Source organism: Magnolia sinica, chromosome 5, assembly GCF_029962835.1.
Source record: "Magnolia sinica isolate HGM2019 chromosome 5, MsV1, whole genome shotgun sequence".
Lineage (NCBI taxonomy): Eukaryota > Viridiplantae > Streptophyta > Magnoliopsida > Magnoliales > Magnoliaceae > Magnolia > Magnolia sinica.
Genome location: NC_080577.1, coordinates 65,762,369 through 65,771,725, shown reverse-complemented (window position 1 = coordinate 65,771,725; position 9,357 = coordinate 65,762,369). Strand labels below are relative to the sequence as shown.

At 41.8% G+C, this 9,357-nt stretch overlaps 1 non-coding gene across 1 annotated transcript; it reads right to left on the bottom strand.

The window, feature by feature from the left end:
- Nucleotides 1-8,936: 8,936 nt before the first annotated feature.
- LOC131247710 (small nucleolar RNA R71) lies at nucleotides 8,937-9,044 on the bottom strand. Its single transcript, XR_009171982.1, has one exon. It is a non-coding gene; the product is annotated as a small nucleolar RNA R71 (small nucleolar RNA).
- Between the last annotated feature and the right edge of the window lie 313 nt (nucleotides 9,045-9,357).

Below are 9,357 nucleotides of genomic sequence, written 5' to 3'. Positions count from 1 at the left end.
TTCATTCCTTATTTTTAATGCTTTCTTTTAGGGTTTTAGATCTAATCATGTATATGGTTGGCTAAACCTCTTAGCTACGACTAAGAGGTGAAGCTTGTAACGTGTTGGGATGATTTTCTTACTTTGATTCTTATTTTTCTTGAACCTCATTGATTTCTAGTTTGAATTTAAGGAATATTTTTAGTTTTCTATGATTTATTGTAACTCAAATTACAATGAATGTTGTGATGGCTTTAAATATTTTGTTTTTCTATTTTGAGATTGTGAGATCGGTAAATCCTGTTGTTCACCAACATCTCCTGATCATGGTAGGATGATTGTAAGGCATGTGTCCTAGTATCATACCGTTCCTTAGGACCCCACGATTCTCTCCGTCGAATTCCGGTAACCAGCGACCTATAGATAGCATTTGCGAGTGACCTTAAGTCACATACCGTAGACCCTAGTCGACTCAATCCGAAACCTATGCCATTGTGACTGTGTCATCACCACAGTTCCAACGCCGTGTCTCGTGCACCAATACAATGACTAGACTAAGAGATATGACCTGCGCATAATCTTAGCCATAGATTGCACATGATAGGGCCAAAGATTCCAGGTAAAGAAAATTCTCTACAAGAGCAATTATGACTATGACATCATCCTAGCCTACTTAGGCTAGGATGACATCACCCTAGCCACCCATGCCTTGCTAGCAATGATGACTAATATGCTCATGCTCTCTTACAACACCATGATTACCTTACAACCTCATCATTGCTTTCTTATACCTCTCTCTCTCCCTCCCTTTCTTCCTCTTTTTTTTTTTTTTTTTTTTTTTACAACCAAGAGGCCTTAGACATCTAAGCAAGAGGAGAGAAAACCCATCTCACCAGTCTTCTTCCTAGCTAAATCCCACCCAATCCAACCATAATAATCCCATCTCCACCATTAAAGAAACACCCTAGGAGCTTGAGAGTTCAAAGAAGTGTATTTTAGAGTAGATTTCTTTGTTTTCTAGCATGGGGTAAGTGAGCCCACCAATCAATGATGGGGATCCTATCTTGGCCTCTAGGTGTGGCCAATGGCCTACAAGCTTGCATGTAAGTGCCATGATGAGGCCATTCTCCATGGACCCTATCATGATATTTCCTTGATGATTAGCTTGATAGGGTCATCTAGACCCCTTAATTTAATGGTGGGGATGGCATCCCCACCTTACATTGTTGATTTGAGGGCCCATACAAGGATCAGACCCATCTTAATGCATGTATTACTTATCTTGAGGGGCTCATAGTGGCGAAGCCCCTCCTCTAGCCGTTTCTCTCTCTCTCTCTATCTCTCCATTTTTTTCCATGATGTGTGGCCCATCGGATGTGTACAGCAGGTCCAGACTGTCCAGCAGGTGGGACGGCTAGCTGTCTAGGTTGTTAGACGACTGGCCAGCCCACCTTGCTGCCTTGATGGGTATGATCCCAAATACAGAGGGTAAAACATGAAATAAGTTTGGTCTGATATGTGTGGCCCATCTAGGTGGACCCTACCCTAATGCATGTGATGTATATCCACCCATCCAGCAATTTGTGGCTTGTACCATGCAGCAACATGTTGCTGCCTAGTTTCCAGGCCCACATTGCTGACTGTTTAGATGGAGCAAAGCCCTTTATTTCAACTTGAATTTTTTATGAGAGAGGGGTGGCCCACTGACGTGTGGACCCTACCTTGATGCATGATTGAATTCACACCATCCATCTAGGGGAGGACGTCCCTGGACTAGGCCTAGCAAGCCTAGATGGTCCAAATGCTGGTACCATCCAGCAGCCTAAATGAAGGGAAAATATAGATATCAGCTTGATCTTTAGGGCTAGTTAGCCACTCATGTGGACCCCACCTTGCTATGCATATGAAAGATGCACACCATCCATCCATATCTCCATATCAAGTAGGCCTTGGGCCCAACCCAGGGGCAAATCCAACGCCCAAACTGGGTCAGGACGCTGGTGGACTGATTGTCCAGCAGTTGTCCATTTTGATGTATGTGTTTTATCTTCTCCCTCTCCCTTATTTATGGTCCACCTAACTGAGACCCACCTCTTAGAAAAAATCTGTACAAAGGCCTAAGTACCACTTCAGGCAAAAATCCCTAAGGACCGTATTCTGTAGAAATTGGATGAAAATTAATTAAGTACTAAACTGAATTAGTTGGTGGATTAGCTTGAACCACTATCTATATAAATGGCAAGACCTAAACCCGTCAAAATCACTAATTCAACGCTACTTAAAAACCTAAGAGAAATCTCAAAAGCCAGTTGCTCTCGAGAGCGCGTTGAAACTCTGTATCAGACCTGGACTGCACGTCGAAAGTCCGATGACCACGAAACTATAAGGTTATGATCGTCTTATTGGGCTTGATAACTACCATGGGAATCGAGCCCAGATAGTATCCAGAAACGCACAACTTGAGCCCTGAGCAAAGTGTGTGATAAATGCGAATACCTTTGGAAAATGCTTTAAAACTTAAGTGAATTGGGCCATTGGCTTGGAGGCAAAATTGAAGATTTCAGACCGTTAGTTTCTGACTGAACTTCACCCATGGATCAGGGAAATTTCCCTACACATATCTATATTCTTGTGGCTTGGATTGAGCGACAACGACTGTTGATCTGACAAGGGTCCTCCACGATCGATCCACTAATCCAATCGTACCAAAATCATAACCTATCGTAGGTGAGTAATGGACCTCCAGATGAGTCCCGTTTGCTCGAAATAGGTACCCTTTGGCTGTAACCTAAGTATACCATGGCCATGGGGCCATTTACACCAGTTCTGGGCCTATATAATGCCCTTAAACCACCCCATTCCCATTTACTACGAATTTCTCCAACCCTATGAGAGAGAAGAGAGAAGAGAGGAGAAAAGAGTGAGGAGAAGAGAGTGAGATAGGGAGATCGTTGCTGGGATTCACTCCCACCACTCCACGAGCTAAAGCACCTCTCCCATTTCGCGACACCATCGTTTTCAACTACAATTTAGGCAAGAAATACTAACCCTAATCTTGATTTAGGAATCCAAATAGAGTACTCAACAAAATAGCTAACCTATTTCAAAGTTTAGGTAACCATTGTTTTGTATTTAGGAACGTAGGATTCGAACCGAGTTCGAAATGAGTATTCCGACGAAAGGTGCGGACTATAAACATTTAGGTTATGGTTTTCAAGGCTTTCAATGTCAGTTATGATTTATGTCTAACTTGATTGCTGCCATATGATCTTACTTATGACGTTTTCAATAAATTATACATGTGTGAACTATGTTGAATATAAGATGAATTCCATGTGTTTCTTGAAATGTTTGAATGAGTGTGAAATCCTGATTTGTGCATGTCATGATTTCTAATCTAAAATCCATGTATGTTATATGTTGTGCAATAAATTGCTATAGTGCATGTCGTAACTAATTTAGTCTATGTATTTAGTAAGGTGTAGTTTAAGTGTCTGATAAAATGTCTGAATGAGAAGTTATTGATGAATTGTATTTAATAAGGGTATTAAGATTGGATTCTCAATTTACCTTATCCATATGTGTAGTTTCCTTCACATACTCTTAATCTTGCTACGCAATTTATGAATAAAATGCAAGTGCTTAGTGATATGTTCAATGTGTTGATAAAATGCTCAAATGAGTGTTGTATTTGGATTGCTCATTAAATGCTTATATGATTATCACATGTATTCACGTGTTATATCTAAGTAAGATTGGGACTACAACGTGGTCTAGGCAATCGGTAATGATTCCTGTTTGAGTGGTCGAACTAGCTTCGCCACAGTAGATACGTTCGATGAATCCGGGTCGTACGATGATTATCGACAATGGTTAGGCCACGTGGAGTGCTTGTGTACTCCATGTCGATTAAGTCAGCGTGCGCCCATACCAGTTGAACTTGTCAAATAACCCTATTGGCCTATTGTATGTTTACCATGTATGGACATCACTGCTTGAATCTATGGTACCACTTACCAATGTAAAGACCCGTTTCAACCATGGTACCAACCATGGTACCACAATCCGCTAAGACTAATGAGCCGGGCATGGTGGTATGGGACACCGTGGTCAAGTTGTTGCCCTACACTGGGGCGACAAGCCTCCCCGTAGTGACCAATGAGCAACCCAAACTTGTAAGCCGAATATGGTGGTATGGGACATTGTATTTGAGTTGTCGGCCTGCGCTCAGGTGACGAGCCTCCCCGTAGTGACCTTGAGTATAAACTCTCGAATTTACCTATCCACTGCTTTCATTAGGGGTGATACCCTACAACTTGCCTACCGTATGTGATTAACTTGAATTGACGACCCTAGATGATCCCCATTCGGGTCAATGATGAAAAGGGAGGTACCTTAGCTTCCCAAATCTATTGTATGAATAAGCCTAATTAAGTACGTGGCTAACATGATCATGTACTGCATTGCATATGCTTTGGCATGAAAGGGCACATTTAGGGAGTTTGTCATTCGCGAATGGTTGACGGAGTCACTTGTGAGGGAGCTTCATGCGAGGGCATCATCATTATAGCATACCATCCTTGCATTAACAAGAGTACTTAGGATATGATTGTTGCACTGCTTTATCATTACTGCTTGACTAAATTGATAACATGTTAACCTTTACCTTATAGTACCACTGAGCTGATCACTCACTCCCACCCTAGGGTGGTGTTTTAAAACACCAACCAGACTCTGTTGTAGATGCAGGTGTCGATGGAGTCTATGCCGCTGATTTGAATTTCATAGGCGAGGAGGAGGAATTCTCCTATGTTCAGCTGTCATGCAGGTCTATGTAGACCTCGTGCTGATTTGATGGGATCATGGGGTTATATGGATTAGTTGGACACTTATATTTTGACATTTTATATGTTTTGGAACAAAACATGTATATATCCAGCCCGATAATATACTCATACTCTGGAGGTTGTGAAACATGTATATACTTTATATATCTATCTCAGTCTTCCACTTGGTTAATTACATTAAATCTGGAGTATGATATGCTAATTTAGTATAATCCCTCTCATGTTTAATGCACTAATATGGACAACATTTAAACATCATTATCTATGTTGCATAAGTGATGCGTTGGATCTCGGTAGTTGAGCTTTGCTCGGCCCTCGAAATCCAGGGTGTTACAGTGACATCCGGGTTGTCCATCTGTGGGACGCCCCAACCAGGCCAGTAGCCCATATGATGGACACCCCAACTAGGCCAGCATCCAGTAAGGGCTAATTATCAGCCCTGCATGGGTCACCTTGATGTTGTGTTGTATTCACTCGTCCTCATTTTTATGGCCCACTTGGACGGGGGCCACCCTCTAGTAAGACGTCTACAGGTGGGGCCCACTTATATATATTATATCCAGACCATCCAGCCATCCATGGACGTCCAGTAGGGGTTGGGATGCCGCTAGACTATCTGTCCAGCAGCAGGCCTGCCCTGATGTATATGTTGTATTCGTGTTATTCATCTGGTAGGGCCCGCTGTGATATATATGGGCCACCATGAGATATGTATTTCACCCAGATAGTCCATCTGCTAGATGCCCAGCAGGTCCAGATGGTTGAGATGGCTGGACATCCAGTAGGGGCCCAACTTGCTTCATGATATTGCTTATTGTAAAGTTGTGAGACCCGCCAGGTTGAAAGTGTAATGTAGACACACTATACCTCTATTTTTCTAAGATCATGGGCCCCATTAGTGCCTTGTAAGGCCCACCTTCCATTTGATTGAATGAGGACCAGATTTCTGGACATCCAACAGGCCCAGATGGGCTGGACGTCCAGCCTTAGAGCCCACTCTAATGTATGTGCTACCCATCCACTATGATGGATTTTGTGGGCTATTTTGTAAGCCACTATGATGTATGTATTGTACACCTGGCCCAACTATTTTCTAGAGCCTATGGGCTGCCCCAAGAGGCCCACCATGATGGATGTACTATATATATATATATATATATATATATATATATATATATATATATATATATATATATATATATATATATATCCTGCCCAACCATTTTCCTAGGTTATGGGCTGCCCCATGTAGCCCACTTTGATGTATGTAGACCATGGGTCATCCATTGAAGCCCACCATGATGTATGAGATAATATGAATGTTGACCATTTATTTTCTAGCTATTGTAAGGGCCATGGGCCCCATTATGAGATAGTTTCTATAGCGGGCCGCACCCTAGGAGGCAATGGTGTTTAAATGTCCATGTTATAATCCTCCCTAAGGCCCATTATTAGGTCCATTCTCATCTTCTCTTAGTGGGTTAGCCCAAATTGTTGGGCCCCCATTATTGATGGTGCTTCCATCATGCCTGGTAGATTTGTCCAAGCCATAAAGCCCATCTTGTGCTTATTGGGCCTCATAGGAAGCCAGTTTACTATGTGATGGAGAGGATGAGGAAGCTTACTCTTGTACTTATGCTCATATTCATGACTCCACTTGTTATATACATTAGACTTACCTATGAGGCCCATTCTTGATATGAGTATGCCATCTAGGCCGTCTATTGATTCTATGAGAGTACATCATCGCTGTTGGATATGCCTAGCATAACATCATGATACATGCCCATGTGCATCATTTGTATACTTGTTATGAGGAGCGATTGACCATAGCATGCGCCATTGGGCTAATTGTTTATGGGACTCCCTAAGAGACAAAGTTGCCCCACATGAGCGTGTGGTATGCATAAGATTGATGCATGACTAGATAGTATGATTCATGCATCACGCATTTGTATGATACGATCATTGTACGCCCTAGCGATATCAGAGTTGTGGCCTCCACAAGCATATTGTGGATGGCAAGATTGGATACTGGAAATATTTAGTTCTAGCACTAGGGCACCTAGGATGTGCTTGGGTGAAAGTCTCAGAACCCATATGGTACTAAGTGGATGCTCTAACATCGAGACCAAGTGGATACATGAGCGTACGAGTGCCGAATACCAGTAAGCCGCATTTCCCACTGTGTCATGGTCGGTTGGAAGGGGTGTGGCCTTATCCGCCTGAGGGGTAGGGCGCAAAGCTAGGCTGAGTTTAACCAACTCGAAAATGGATCCGCTACTGACGAGCTAGGTAGAACTTGGTTGACTACTGGCCAGGTGGGTAGTGAGTCTCTAACACTCACTTGCTTACACACCTGGGGGAGGGGCAGTCATTATGGAGTCCACTACACCCCGGTGATATTCCATAGATGGACTGTACTGATATGTGGATCCAGCTGAGGACTGGTATGCTTACATTACATCTTACATATGACATTTGGCCATGTAGGCACACATATACCAACCTCTAAGCTTTCTATAAGCTTATGCATGACCGTTGCGTGTAGGTGACGCTAGAACATAGTAGCACTGAGACAAGAGCGTGTGACTGAACTTCTGGAGTTTTGATATCTATCTTGTATTTCCCTTTATGCATTGTACTCAAAAGTTTTTTATTATAGTGGATATGTAATGATGTTGTTGTTTGTGTCTAGGTTATGCTTATGGTTATGCTTCTTACAAAAAAAAAAACAAATTGATGCTAAAAATCCTCCTTGTAGGATCTTAGGATCAGAATCCAGTATATAGATGCTGGGAGCCGAGAATGGGGTACTACGGAGGCTGTCGGGGCCGGCCGGATTCAGAGATCGGGAATTTTGTGAGCCCGGTTCCCAAGTTTGAGGCATGACAATGATGGAATCCCTTCCAATCATCAAAATACTCGTTCATGTGTGGCTAGGTCAATGAAAAGTTTAGATTTGGTTTAATTGTTTCATCTTCTAATTGGATAGGATAGGACTCCAATTCCATTTGTGTTTTCTGAATCAAGTAAGGTAGCATCCTGATAGCTATAAGTGGATCCTTGGCGCTCTATTTCCCTTTTGATTATTGAAATCTCATTCACAATTACTCTCTTTCATTCCAGAATTAGATTTAGATCTTATTCTAGTTCTACTTCTAGTTATTTTTTAGAATACGTACAAGTTTAGTCCCTGTGGATTTGACTTCGGTCTCACTAAGTTATTACTACATTGCGACCCTACACTTGGGGTTGTTAACATGTTTTTAGCGCTGTTGCCAGGGACTACGGCTGCATTTTTTTCCAGATTAATTGGTATTAGAGTTAGATTAAGAATAGGGTTATATTTTTGCTCCATTTTTAGATTAGGATTTTTTTGAAATTATTTTTAGGAACTAGCTTTATATTCTGTTTTATAGAATCCTAACATAGCAACCCTAATCAGGTAACTTCTCTCCAACTCTCTCTTATCTTTTTAAATTTATTATTTGTTGTAGGTTTTAGCTTTCTCGATCTCTTAGATTTTAGTTGTTTAGTTACTTGAGGGCTGTGAGTATTTGATGCCCAAGTGAGTTCATGACAACACTCTCCATCTCTTAAGCGAAGGAGGATTAGTTGAAGGGTTACCTATCCATCACTGGATTAGACACCACCTAAGATCCTTCGAGTCAGTAGAAGTGATGGTTGCACATCAACCTCAACACCCAGTTGACAAGGCCCAATATGAGAAAGAGGTGCATCATGCACCCCCCGCCTCGTCCTTTACGAGATTATTTACAACCAGCGAGGGTGAGTACACCTTCTTGCATGATATTTCCATTGAATGCAAGAACCATGGATGTTAAACCAGGGGTGATTCAACTCCTTCCTAAGTTTCAAGGACTAAAATTTCAAAGTCCATACTTACATATGAAGGAGTTTGATGAGATAATATTTACATTACACTTCCCAAATGTGTATGAGGACAGTAAGACTGAAATTATTTCCTTTCTCTTTGAAAGAAAAGGCTAAGTCGTGGTTACATTCCTTAAGACCACGGTCCATTGGCACATAGGCTGAGATGACAAGGGAGTTCCTTAAAAAGTTCTTCCCATATCATAAAATGAATACCTTGAGGAAAGCAATCATGAATTTTGCGCAAAAAGAAGACGAGACCTTCTTCCGATGTTGAGAGCGATTTAAGGATCTCATAAATTCATGTCCACAACATGGCTATGAAACATGGAGGATAACAAGCTTTTTCTATGAAGGATTGACCTCATCCATGCGCCAATTTGTGCAGTGATGTGTAATGGGGAATTCATGAACAAGAAAGCCAATGATGCATGGGATTATTTTAATAAACTCACTGAAAACACGAAATCACGGGATACCTCCTCAAGAACCACCACTTCTAAGCCTACTCAATCAAAGGAAAAGGGAGGAATTTATGTCTTAAAAGAGGAAGATGATGTAAATGCATGATTGGCCAAACTCACAAGAAAAGTCGAGGCCGTGGAACTTAAGAAGGTAGAACCCGAAAAGGTTG